The 14,353-nt window shown below is 44.7% G+C and overlaps 1 pseudogene; it reads left to right on the forward strand.

Annotated features, from left to right (window-relative positions):
• Nucleotides 1-6,456: 6,456 nt before the first annotated feature.
• LOC114638514 lies at nucleotides 6,457-7,493 on the forward strand (annotated as a pseudogene).
• Nucleotides 7,494-14,353: the final 6,860 nt, after the last annotated feature.

Genomic DNA, 14,353 nt, shown 5'->3' on the forward strand with positions numbered 1-14,353 from the left:
TTCCGATGTACACAATCCACTGTGTAAAAAAATGCATTCCTCATTGTGAAGGGTGATCTTAATTATTGACTGGATTTGGACCCACTGTAGAAACATACTTCTGGGTTTGTCTGTGTGGATGTTTCTAGAACAGTTTAAGTGAAGAGGATGATCTGTTTGCTGTGACTGTGGACAGCATATTCCTATGGACTGGGGCCCAGGCTGAATGCAGGCAGAAGGCAACTGTGTATAAGCCTTCATCCCTCTCTCCTTTCTGACTGGATTAACATACCAAGCTGCCCCCTGTTCTAGTTGCCATGCCTTTCCACCTTCCAACTCCGAGCCAAAAGAAGAACTTCTTTCCTAAGCCACTGTTGTCAGAGACTTTGTCAAATCAACCAGAAGAGTAACAGGCACTCAGCAAATGAAGATGCCCACCAGTCATCCAGACAGGAGCCCTACTTAATACAATGTAAACACCGAGGCACTGTAACATTGAAATGGCAACTGAGAGCACATAGGGAGACAGTAAGATGAGTCTTTCCTGGGAGGGATGCAGGATCCCTTGGTTAAGGACTTTCATGTGGAAATGCCTGAGTTGCATCCCCAGCACTACGCAAACCTGGTGTGGTGATATGTACTCATCCCAACACTGGGGAGGATCAGGGGTTCAAGATCATCCTTAGTTACACAGAGAGGCCAGCCTAGGATGCGAAAGATCCTGTACCCAAAACTATAAAACAGCAGCCAGAAAGATGGATTGGCCTAGTGATGAGTTCAGTTCCTACCAAGAAAGGACTTGGTAGGGGGAGGAAACAGATTCCCACAATTATTCTCTGACCTCCACAGGTATGCTGCTATGGCTTGTGCATGCCCCCCCCACTAAGTAAGTAAGTAAGTAAATAAATAAATAAATAAAATTTAAAAGATAAACTCAAACATTAAAAAGTATTTAATATTTGGGTGGTGGGTGGCAAACACTTTTTGTCTGAGCACTCAGGAGGCAGAGACAGATCAGTGGTCTAGAGAGTGTGTTCCAGGACAGCCAGGGCTACAAAGACAAATCCTGTATCAAGAACAAAAAGAAAAAGTAACAACAACCAAAAATATTAAAGCAGCTCTTAGCCTCTGTGTGGTTTTCCCTCTGCTGCCTGGCTTGCTCAGCGGCAGTGTATCTGTAAGCTGCCCGGTCTGTCTCTGGTAACCTTATTCTGCTACAGTGTGTCTAATAATTAGCTGCGGTCTTCTGTCTCTGGTAACCGCATTCCCAGCCTGCCTTTGGCCTGTTAGTGCGGTTTTCAACACAGCACTTCTGATCCTTGTACATATATGCTATGATTTCCTTTCCTGAAGGACAAACTGACTCAAGCTCTCTTCAAGAGAACATGCCCTATGGACCTGCCACTGAGCTTCAAACCCTGTCTGTTTTGTTAATATAATGGTTAACTTTATGTGTCAATTTGACTGGACTCTGAAGTTGAGATATTTGGTCAAGACTTATTCTAGATGTCTCTGTAAGACTGTTTTGGGGGTGAGATTAACAGGCAAGTTGGTAAGCTTTGATGAAGCAAACACCCTTACATAGTGTGAGTGGTTCTTGTGCTGAGCTGAAGCCATGAGTAAAACAAAGTCTGATATAACCTCGAGCAAGACAGAATTCTACCTCCAGACAACTTCGGGTGCAGGTACAAAGTTAGCACTGCCCTGGATCTCTAGCTGCCAGCTTCCCATCAGGCTCTGGGCCCCGTCCCCCAAAGCCCCATAATTAAGGAATCCAGTTCCTAAAATTAACCTACCTCTCTTCTTTTCCCCTTCCTCCTCCTGCTTTTCCTCCTGCCGGTTCTGCGGCCCTGCAGACTCTTGACTGAATGGACACAGTCAGGGAGAATGAGACGTAAAAATAGTAGCTTTTCTGTCCTTTTACTTTGCAGTGATGCCCCATCGATCCTCCTTTTCTGCTTGCTGTGGTAAATGGTGTCTGATGTAACACAGATGCACCATGCACTGCAGAGTGGAGCATCAGGTCTTCCACAGTCATGCACACCTGAGGTACCAGGGAGCACCAGTTCTGTGCAGCAAGCAGCCACTAACCCAGCAACTAGACATAGCATGCTTATCCAACTCTGTGTTTCTGTGAGCCAGAGCCAAATCCAAGTAAGCTGGGTCCCTTCACAGGTCCAGAGGTGATTCACAGTATCTGCCAGGCTGTGTGCTCCTCCTAAGCCTGAGATCTGCTCCCCAGCTCTGCTTCCCAGCACAGCCCTCACTATTAACACACAAGTCTGAGCCCATTTCCTAGTGGGATATTGACAGATGTCTTTACTTCTATGGCTGTCTGAGACTCTCAGTGAAGGGAAGGGCTGGCCATGTGTGGCCCCAGGCGGTACTGCTAGATCAAGACGGGCCTGCTTCAGATCTTCTAGGTTCATGAAAGGGTTGGGGTTTGTTTGTTTGCTGTTTTGGTTCTTTTGGTTTTTTGAGACAGGGTTTCTCTTTGTAGCTTTGGCTGTCCTAGAACTTGCTCTGTAAACCAGGCTGGCCTCAAACTCACAAAGTTCTGCTTGCCTCTCTGCCTCTCAAAGTGCTGGAATCAAAGGCATGTGCCTCCACCACCTGGCTTGTTTTGTTTTGTTGTTAAAGAAAGTTTTAGGTACACAGATAAACTGCCAATTAGGATAGGTTTTTTTTTTCAGATGCCACCACTCCCATTAACACCTTATTCTGCACACAGCAGAGCCCCATCCTGAATGCTCAGCAGTGCCCAAAGCAAGAAGAAACATTCGACACTGTGATGACTCATCTTGCCGTCAGACATTCATTCAAACATTATTGTTCTAAGTATGACCTTGAGGGTATTTTTGGATAAGATTAATATCCAAATAAGCCAAACAATGGCATCTTCTGAAACATCAGAAATATCAGCTGTAAGACATGTGACAAATGCACAAAATATTCTGGAGAAAAGTTAATGAGGCCATAAATAGTTGCATTCGTGAACTTCAAAAAAAATGTGACTTTTTTTTTTTTTTTACCAGTGCCAGTTCCCGTAGATTATACCATGGCTTTAGTGAGGGCAATTCTAAGAAAATTCCGAAAGACTTTTCTTTTCGAGGGAGTTTAAAAGTGAATTCTAAGACAAACATATGGAGGACACGAAGGACTGAGGCAGGCTTGAACATGCACAGAATCAGACCAACGAAGGTATGGGGGTTTTATATTAGTTTTTCACATTAATTTATTAAAATAGTACCTAATTTTTTGTTTCATATGTATTACTCAAAACTGATAAATACACTCAATGCTTATAAGATTCAAAATGTCTGCACTGTGGGCTGCAGAAATGGCTAAGTGGGGAAAGTGCTTGTTTGCTCTGGCAGAGGACCCAGGCTGTCATCCCAGCACCCTCATGATGGCTCACAACCATCTGCAACTCCAGTTCCACGTCCTTTTCTGACCTCTGATGGCACCCTGCACACATGCAGTACTCATATATACATGCAGGCAAACAATCATACACATAAATTCATCTTTAAAAATGTCTTTTAATTTGAAATGTCAGTCTCAGCTTCACGCTTGAGGTTCAAGACATAAACACCCAGTTTCTGGCTCCTGCCACCATGCCAGTCAGTCTTGCCACTGCTCCCAGCCATAAGGCCAAATCAACTCTATTAAACAACAAAATTAAATGTCACAAGGGCAAATCCATCCCCTGACTGTTGGAACCACTAGACTCACTTGTACAACAACACAGCTTGTGTTTCTACAGCCTGCCAGGGACTGTGCCTGTGAACAAAACAAAACAGGAGGCGCAGGAGAGACCTGAGAGACGCAGGACCTGTGGGGATTTGCTCAGGGAAAGAGTTGAGGAGAAAAGGTGTGTGGAGGGACACCTTTGTTCTCCTAAGTGTTAGCGGAGGCATGAGCCAAGGAAGAGTCAGGAGATGCTGAGGGTCTGTTTGGGGAACAGAAATAATAGGGTGTGACGGAGGGAGGAGAAATTCACCTCCGCTGCAAATGTCTAGGAATACTGACCTCATAAAATGGATCTGCCTGCGACCCAAGAATTTCCCTTGCGCCCTGCAGGTGGAGCTGTGGAACTGTTGTCTGACCTTGGCGATCGCCAGCAGAACACGGGGTGTGGGCAGGGTTCAGAGAAGTCTTGAGTTCAGAGCACAGGAGTGTGTGTGCCCAAGTGCCAAGCGCACAGCGTGCTGCAGAATAAGGCAAATTACGGGATGCAGGTGCCGAGGCTGATGACGTATCCTGTGACCGTCAGCTACAGGTCCTTGTGGTGACAGTGACAAAAACAGGGCTCTCTGGACAGAGGAACTACTGCAGGAAAGCAATTTGAGATGGTTTGATAGACTGGATGTTCAGAAACGCAGATGCTGTTCCAAACAGTGGAGGTCGCCAGTGGGCTTGCGGGGCGGGGCAGAGGGTGGAGGGAGTGTTAGTGAGGGTGAAAGCACGAAGCTTGTTTTTGCCATTTTAAGTGTACAGCTCAATGGCGTTAACCCAAAATATTGTGCAATCATCCACTATTATTTATCAAACTCTTATTACCCCAAGCAGAAACCCCTTACCCATAAAGCAATAACTCCAGGTTCTTCCTGCTTTCTGTCACTTCCGAGTTTGCTTTGTTTTGCTTTGCTTGTTGCTGTGTTGTTTGTTTTTGGATTTTTGTTGTCGCTGTTTGGTTGATTCAGTGTTTGTTTGCTTGAGGTCTTACTATGTACCCTAAGCTGGCCTCAGATGTACTCTTTAGTCCAGGCTGGCCTCTAAATCAAAGCAATCCTCTGGTCTCAACCTTTTGCTACTTTGTATCTCTGAATGTGTCTGTTCTGTGTGCTTCAGTTACGTAGAATCGTAGATTTCTTCATTTGCTCATTGTCCTTGACTGGCTCAAGGTTTGCCCAAGTAATGGCCCAGCCTGAATCCCTTCATTTTTGTGCCTGAACAATGTCCCACTGCTGGTCCTGGCCTCATTTGACAATCTGTTCATTTGTGATAAACAATTGGGATCCAGTGAGTGATGGTTCCTCACTCAGAAACTACAAGGATGTGAATTCCTATTTTCATTTCTTTTCAGCAATCACAGACTTACCCACAGTGGCTGCATTTGGTTTCTGTGAGTTTGACATCTTTTTGTCTTATTCTCTTTTTTTTTTCTATTTGTGCTTTATTTTATATTATTTCATTTTGAGACCAGGTCTCACTATGTATCCTTGGATGTTCTGGAACTTACTATATAGATCAGGCTAGAGTCAACTTTACAGGGATCTGCCTGCCTCCTTTCCCTACCCGCTAACCCCTTACCCCTACCCTCTACCCCCGGGCCCATTCCCCTGCCTCCCAAGTGATGGGATAATGGCATACACCACCATGTCCTGCTGTTTTATTTTTTTAATGATGGTCTTCCCCTAGTAGATACGGCCATTCAAGTCTGTTGCTTTTTTCTTTTTCTTTTTAAAGATTTATTTATTTTTATTTATATGAGTACACTGTAGCTGTCTTAGACACACCAGAAGAGGGCATCAGATGCCATTACAGATGGTTGTGAGCCACCATGTGGTTGCTGGGAATTGAACTCAGGATCTCTGGAAGAGCACTCAATGCTCTTAACCACTGAGCCATCTCTCCAGCCCTTTCTTTTTCTCCATTAAAAAAAAAAAAAAAAAAAAAAAAAAAAAAAAAAAAAAAAAAAAAAACTTTATTAGGAACCAGAGAGATGGCTCAGCAGTTAAGAGTACTGGCTACTCTTCGAAAGGACCTAGCTTTGATTTCCAGCACCTGTTTCACTGCTCAAAAAGTCTATAACTCCAATTCTAGTGGTTCAGAAATCCCTCTCCTAGCTTTCTTGGGTACCAGGAACACACATGGTACTCAGACTTACATGTAGGCAAAACAATCAAAAATTATTATTATTGTTGTTGTTTAAATATTTTAAAGAGCACACACTGCTAAGAATTTTCATCTTTATTTATTGTTTGTTTTATGTGTATATGCTGGCTAGTGTTTCGTCAACCTGACACCACTAGAGTCATTTATGATAAGAAAACCTCAGTTGAGAAAATGTTCCCCTCTAGATTGGCCTGTGGGCAAACCTATGGGACAGTTTTTGACTGTCGATTGATAGAAGGCCAGCCCTTTGTGGATTATGCCAACCCTAGGCAGATAGTCCTGAGCTGCAAAACCAGGCCATGCAAGTCATGGAAAGCAAGCCAGTAAGAAGCATCCCTTTATGGCTTCTGTTTTAGGTCTCCCTTCCAGGTTACTGCTTTGAGCTCCTGCCCTGACTTCCCCAGTTACAGAGTATAACCTGAGAGTGTAAGATGGAATAAACTTTTCTCCAAGTTGCTTTTGGTCATGGTGTTTTATCCCAGGAATAGAAACCCTAACTAATGCAGTCTATAAGAGTTTTGCCCCGGAAGGATCCACATTGAAGAACAGAGCATTTAGCTCCTCCTTTTTTTCTGAATGAATGGGAACCAGAATTTGGATGTTTATAACCAAGAAAAGCAGAATTTCATTCAGCATTTCTCACAAATCATCACAGTGCTGACTGAGGATGATCTGGGGACACCCAGAAACAGGGGATGTTATTACCCGGCTCAAGGAGATTCTGGAGTACAATGCCATAGGAAGCAAGTACAACCAGGGTTTGACCATGGTACAAGCCTTCCAGGAGCTGGTGGAGCAACGGAAACAGGATGCTGAGAGTCCCCAGCAGGCCATGACTGTGGGCCGGTGTGTAGAACTGCTCCAGATGACATCATGGACTCTTCCCTCACTCGCCGTGGGCAGATCTGCTGGTGTCAGAAGCCAGGCATAGGCTTAGATGCCATCAACGATGCTCTGCTTCTGGAAGCCTCCATCTACCGCCTGCTGAAGTTCTACTGCAGGGGGCAACCCTACTATCTGAACCTTCTGGAGCTCTTTCTGTAGAGTTCCTATCAGCCTGAGATCGTGCAGACTCTAGACCTCATCACAGCACCCCAGGGCCATGTAGATCTTGGTAGATACACTGAAAAGAGGTACAAGTCTATTGTCAAGTACAAGGCAGCTTTCTACTCTTTCTACCTGCCTGTCACGGCTGCCATGTACATGGCATTGATGGGGAGAAGGAAAATGCCAATGCCCTGAAGATCCTGCTAGAGATAGACAAGTTCTTTCAGGTCCAGGATGACTACACTGATCTCTTTGGAGACCCCAGTGTGACTGGAAAGATTGGCACTGACATCCAGGACAACAAATGCAGCTGGCTGGTGGTTCAGTGTCTGCTACGAGCCACTCCTCAACAGTTCCAGATCTTAGAGAATTATGGGCAGAAGGACTCAGAAAAAGTGGCCTGGGTGAAAGCACTGTATGAGGCGCTGGATCTGCAGTCTATGTTCTTCAAGTATGAGGAAGACAGTTACAACCGCCTCAAGAGTCTCATAGAGCAGTGCTCTGCGCCCCTGCCCCCATCCATCTTCTCAGAACTAGCAAACAAGATCTACAAGCAGAAAAAGTGACCTCAGAATTGTAGAGGCTGGGAGGGAGGGATCTCAAAAAATTAGTGTGTGTGTGTGTGAGAGAGAGAGACAGAGACAGAGACAGAGACAGAGAGAGACAGAGAGAGATTTGTCCAAATGTTCACAAGCATACCACATTGAGTACCTGGTCCCATGGAGGGCAGAAGAAGGCATTGATTCTTCTAGAATTGAAGTTACAGATGACTGTAAGCCACCATGTGGGCATGGGAAACAATCCTGTGTCCTCTCCAAGAGGAACAAGTGCTACTAACTGCAGAGCCATCTCTCCAATCTCCTTTCACCCATTTTTAAATTGGGTTGTTTGGGCAGAGGGTAGATACTGACTGGGAGGCATTATTTGTGTCATCTGGGTATTAATCTCATGGCAGGTCGATAGATTCAAATTTTCTTTTTCTCCTGTATTTTCTTGTCTTTCCAGTGTCCTTTCATGCAGGTGTTTTTATTCTGATGAAATACTATCTGTGTATCAGTTACTTTTCTATTGGTGTTAACATACCATGACCAAGGCAACTTACAAAAGAAAGCATTCAGTCGGGGGCTTGCTTAGAATCCATGACCCTCACGGCAGAAATCAAGGAAGCAGGCAGACAGGAACGGCATCTGACTTGGGGTTCTGCTGCTCACTGCTCATCTGTGACTTGTGAACTTCTCCTGACCTGTAAGACCTTACATCTGATCTACAGACAAGAGACGGGGTGGGGGAGGGGACAGGCAGGGTGAGGAAAAAAGAAGAGTACTGCCTGGAAATGATGTGGACTTGTGGAACCCCAGAGCACACCGTCTCTGACACACCTCTTCAGTGAGGCCACACCTCCTAATCCTTTCCTAACAGTTCTACCAACTGGGAGGCCAAGCATTGGAACAGCTGAGCCTATGGGGGCCATTCTCATTCTAACTGTCACTATTTATTGATTTATCTTGAGCCAGGGTCTCCTGAAGTCAGGTTTAGCTTTGAACTTGCTGTGTAGCTGAGGGGGATCAGGAACTCTCACTTTTTATTACATCCTCCCACTGAGGAGATATATAGTTTAGTAGGCATTAATTACATCTAAAATATTGTAAAAACATTCATAATATTCTTACCAGCACAGAGACTCTTTACTATCAAGCAATTACTTCGGTTCCAATAACTTATACTTTTAAGTGTATTTGCTCGTTATTGTTATTGTTATTACTTATGTGTACGTGAATGTGCAATCTCATGCCACTCACACGTGTGGGAGACAGAGAACAACACCTTTGTGTGGCTTTAGGGGATCCAGCTCAGGTTGTGTGACTAGCTATTTTTTTTTTCTTTTTGGTTTTTTGACACAGGTTTTCTCTGCATAGCCCTGGCTGTCCTGGAACTCACTCTGTAGACCAGGCTGGCCTTAAACTCAGAAATCCACCTGCCTCTGCCTCCCAAGTGCTGGGATTAAAGACATGAGCCATCACTGCCTGGCTTGACTAGCTCTTTCATCTACTGAAGTTCTTCTGGGCCATTTACTGATGCTTTGAATCCTGTACCTGAGAATTTCCTGTCAAGGCCAGACAAGACTTTCCTGTGTCCTTTAGTAAGGGTTTTGTGGTTGTAGATACTGAATCTAGGGCATTGGCTTATGCTGAGCTGATTTATGTGATGTGGGGTGGGGGACACTTTCACTCAGGAACAGGTCTCAGCTGCCTCAGGGTTCCTTCTTCCAAACTCACAACCAAAGAGAGGAAATGTCATCACTCCAGCCCAGGCAGGTCAAGAGACATTCACAAGTCACAGATGAGCAGTGAGGAGAAAAATCCCAAGTCAGATCCAGCTGCCCACTCGGCAGTCCTGGAAGGGGGACTTGGGTGTCAGGGCCACAGACTTCGAGGGATGAGGTAAGTGTGAGCAGAGAAGAAAGAACAGAACACCTTGGGGAACATGGGAAGACACAGGAGTCAGAGCTTTAAGGTGGGGACACTCTCAGGACAGGCGTGCAAGGTTGGGTGCCTGCCACCCTTCACACTGCAGTCAGAGTGCCTGCCATCCTGGGGTGGTGTGAGAACCACTATGCCCACCTGACCCCAGGGGGTGGAGGACAAGGCAGAGCCCTGAACACCCAGCTCTGTGAGGATAGGGAGGCTGAAGTTTGGCCCTTGGGGTGGTTTCCCAGTATAACAGGAAGAGTCCCTATAATTTTAGGAGCTTGAAGATCCTCAGTCCAGCTATACAACATGGGGGTGCAGCAGTTTGGTTCCCTCACCCCAGGGAAAGGCTCTGTTTGTGTATCCTGAGGGCATTCATTCTGCCCCTGTGCTACCAGGCTACTTGTTCCTACCCTTTGTCCTAAGACACACAAGGGACTGACCCAGGGCACTTTAAAGGAAGCTCTCTTCTGTTCACCTGCTAAGACAAACAAGGAATGTCTGCCCTCAAAAGCTTCAAGTCTGGCTCCCTTCAAAACAAACACCTCCCCATGACTCCCACCCACAGGAAGTGCCAGTTGGAGGGCGCTTTACTGGCCATGGTGATCACTGAATCAGCCATGAGGAGGGTTCAGGGTCCTTGCCAGCCTCCACTAAGTGAAAGGCAGCCATGGACCTGTTCGTGCCCTCTGAAGGTGATAACAGTTGACTTTATGGCCCTGTTCTCCCAGTGGGACAGCACAATTACTGTACCCAAGGTCTTGGTTTCAGCCTTGGGTTAGACATGCAACAGGGGCCCTGGGGAGAACACTCAAGCTAATAATAAACCAGACTGTGTGTAATGACCCCTTTTGTGTTATTCATTCATTAGTGGTGCTTGGGACAAGATCCAGGATCTTGGGCATGTAAAGCATGGGATCTAAGGAGCTACATTTGGTTATAGCAAATAGCATATTGGGAGTTCCCAGACTTACAGAAAAATAAAATCATATCACTTACAGGAAAATAGGTGTAAGTGGAAATTATTATCTGAAGTATCCCAGATTTAGAAAGCAAATACTGCATGTTTTCTCTTCTGTGGATCCTGATTCTAACTCGAGTGTGTGTGTGTGTGTGTGTGTGTGTGTGTACAGAGAGACAGAGAGACAGAGAGAGAGAGAGACAGAGAGAGAGAGACAGAGAGACAGAATATACAGTAGAGGTCAAGGTACTGGAAAGAGGACCATGAGAGGGAGAAAGCAATCCTAAGGAAGTGGGGGGATAAAAAACAGAACAGGTGACACAAAGAAAGGCAGAGTCAGTGGGAGGAGGAGGAGGGGGAAACAGAAAGGGGAGTCAGGGAAGAGTGTCAACAAAAACAAAGGACTCCTATAATGAAACCGATGACCTCTTACATATTTTTAAGAAGATTTACTTATTTTCAGTTCATGAGTCCAGGTATATGGTATGTGTGTGTACCCGTGACTGGAGGACTGGGGAGGGCATCAGACCCCTGGAGCTGTAGTTACAGGAAGTTGCAAGCCACCATGTGGGTTCTGGGAACTGAACCTGGGTCCTCTGTGAGAGCAGCCTTTGCTCTTTCTTAACCACTGAGCCAGCTCCCCACGCCCCTCTTACGTATTTTTTTTAAAGTAGCAAAACATACACTTTCTGAGCCAGCAAGATGGCTCACTGAGTAAGGGCCGCTGCGGTCTGATTACCTGAATCCACTCCCCAGAACTCACACGGTACACAGAGGAAACTGACTCCTGCAAGTTATCCTCTGACCTTTGTGGGCTGTGTGCCCACACCATCACACTCACATGGACACACAAACACCCACACAAATAAATATAAATAAGATGAAAACACACTTTCTCCACCTTGCCCACATCTAAGTGCACAGCTCAGTGTCATGAAAGTGCATTCGCAGTGCAGTGTGGCCACTGCCACCACCCACCTCAGAACTCACTGTCTTCCAAAGCTGAACTCTGTCCCCATTAAGAACTTACCCTATAAAAAAAGATTGATCTATATTACAATAAAAAAAAAAAAAAAGAACTTACCCTACACCCCGGCCTCCCAACCCCTGGCACCCAGGCTCACTTTCTGTTCCTATATATCTGAAGATTCCAGGAAACTTGTAGAATAATTCTACAGAACTTGACCTACGTCTGGTTTATGTCCTCAGTGTACTATCCTCAAGGCCCATCAGAGTTGAAACAGATTTCTTTTTTTCTGATGTTGTCCTTTATTTTATTTCATTTTTACTAATTTACTCATTTAGTAAAGACAGGCTTGTGATGGACCTAGACTCGTGACACTTAGGCTAGGACATGTCTGGTAGGCCAGGAGTGATTCTGGCCTGTCACAAGCAGAAGCAACCTGTGTGAATCTTGGTTGTGCCCTACAGGGAAGGGTGGCCATGTCCCTCTCCTCTCTTCTTCCGCACTGGCATGAGGCTTGGTCCTTCTCCTCTTCTTCCTCCTCCTCCTCCTTTTTAAAGACATGGTTTTACTGTGGTGTATGAAGGTAAGAGACAAACCTTGTCTTATTCTCAGTGTTACAGGGGAATATTCCAGTTTGTCAACATTAAGCATGATGTTAACTGTAGTGTCTCGAAGATATCCTTCACCAAGTTGACGAAGTCCTTTTTATTCTTACTCTACTAAAAAGAAATTTTTATTTCTTTGTTTTTAAGTCAAGAACAGTTCTTAAGTTTTCACTTTGTTTTGGACAGAGTTTTACTATGTAGCCAAGGCTGGCCTCAAACTTTCTGTTTTATCCTTCGGCTTCCTGAAAACTGAGATTACACTTCCAGCTTCAAATTCTTTCCTGCCTCTATTGATACCATCACGTGATGCAATGGACTGAATGGATATCTGAATGTTAAACCATCTTTGTTGCTAGGAAAACAATCCTACTTGATGGTAATACATACTATATTTATACAAGGTGGATCTGACTTACTATTTCATAACAGAAGACCTGCACCTGTGTCTGTGTTCCCACAAGATAGTGGTCTACAGTTTCCTTGTCTTGAGGTCTCTGCTAGGTTTGCATAGTAAGGCAGAAGCAACTTTTAAAAGTTGGGAGCTTTAGGATATGTTTCCTCTCTAATATTTAGAGAATTCTTTTGTTGATGGTGGTAGTGGCCTAGGGTTTTTGGTTTGTTTGGTTTGGTTTGGTTTGGTTTGGTTTGGTTTGGTTTGGTTTGGTTTGGTTTGGTTTGGTTTGGTTTGGTTTGTGAGGCAGGATTTCTCTGTGTAACAGCTCTAGCTGTCTTGGAACTTTGTCAGTAGACCAAGCTGGCCTCAAAGTCACAGAGATCTACCTGCCTCTGCCTTCTGAGTGCTGGGACTAAAGGCATGCGCCTACACACACACAGAATTTAGAGAATTCTTATTCACTTTTCTAATGTTTCAGAGAATTCATCAGAAAAACTGGGAGCCTATGCTTAGGTTTGGACAGTTACAAAGTATTGACCGATTTTGTTTATCTATAGATAAAAGCTATATTAGTAACTTTTCCATTGCTGTGATAAAATACCATGACCAAGGCAACTTACAGAAGAGTTTATTGGGGTCTTATAGTTCCAGAGAATCCATAATGGATCCATAATGTTGGGGACAGCAGGTAGCAGACATGGCAGCTGAAGCTGGGAACTAAGAGCTCACATTTTAAACTGCAAGCACCAACCAAAGAGAGTCAACTCAAAATAGTTCTTAAAACCCATCCCCAGTGACATACTTCCTCCCTTAAGTATCCTGCCTAAAGAAGGCTGCCAAATGGGGGCTGAGCAGTCAAAGCTAAAAACTATAGAGGACACCTTATTCAAACTACCACCTATATGGATTTGAAAGATTTTATTCTTCCAAAAATTGGTACAGAGCCGGGCTTGGTGGTACATGTCTTTAATTCTAGCCCTTGGGAGGGAGAGAGAGGTGGATCTCTTGTGTTCAATGCCAGCCTGATCTACATAGCAAGTTCCAGGCCAACCAGGGCTCATAGTGGACCCTATCTCAAAATGAGAAGGAGGAGGGGAAGGAATAGCAGGAGGAAGAGGAGGAGGAGGAGGAGGAGGAGGAGGAGGAGGAGGAGGAGGAAGAGGAGGAAACTGGCCCATTTTGATAAATTTATAGACAGAGGGTTGCTGAGAGTGCTCCCTGAAAAGTCTATAATTCATGAAATCAATTGTGATAAACTTTCTCCAGTTCTAACACTAGTAACTTATATCTTATCTCCTTTTTTCCCCTTTGTTTGGCTAGAATTTTATGATATTCTTCCCAAAGAACCAGCTTGATTTTTATTAATTTCTTACTGTCAGTTTCATTTATTTCTGTTCTGATTTTTATTATTTTCTTTTTTCTCTTAATTACTTGAACTTAATTTGCCTTTGCATTTCAAGTTTCTGTTTTAAATCATTATTATTTTATGTGTATGGTTATATGTGTATGTGTGTGCCTGGTACCCATAGAGGTCAGGAAAGGTCAGTTGTGTCCCCTGGAACTGGACTACAGTCTTTCCACAACTCTTACCAGCAATCCTGAACATGCATGGGGCACAAAGTTCAGAAGGTTCCTCTAAAGCAGATAAGGAGTTAGCTACAACTTTGGAGTCCCAGGTCCCAGACATCCTGTGGCAGATGCCCAAGAGCCAAAGCGGTGATGGTCTTCAGTCTCAGGCACTGCAGTCTTAGTCTCTCTGACAACAGGGAACAACATTTGAAGGACAATGCTAAGGGCTCCTGAAGGTGAAGTAGATTCAGAACTGAGTCAGGTTTAGAAACCCAGCATTCTCAGTAGACCAGAAAGCACAGTTTTTAAGGCACAGCAAGGGAGAGCCACCCAGCCACTGTCACCACTACACTTTGTATCTTGTGGGCTACCATGCCTTAAAAAATGGGTTCTAGGGATTCAAACTCTGTTCCTCAAGCTTACACCAGACTTCCAATGGCACTGCTTTACAGGCTAAGCCAT

This window comes from Grammomys surdaster, unplaced genomic scaffold (assembly GCF_004785775.1).
Source record: "Grammomys surdaster isolate TR1022 unplaced genomic scaffold, NIH_TR_1.0 125603, whole genome shotgun sequence".
Taxonomy (NCBI): domain Eukaryota; kingdom Metazoa; phylum Chordata; class Mammalia; order Rodentia; family Muridae; genus Grammomys; species Grammomys surdaster.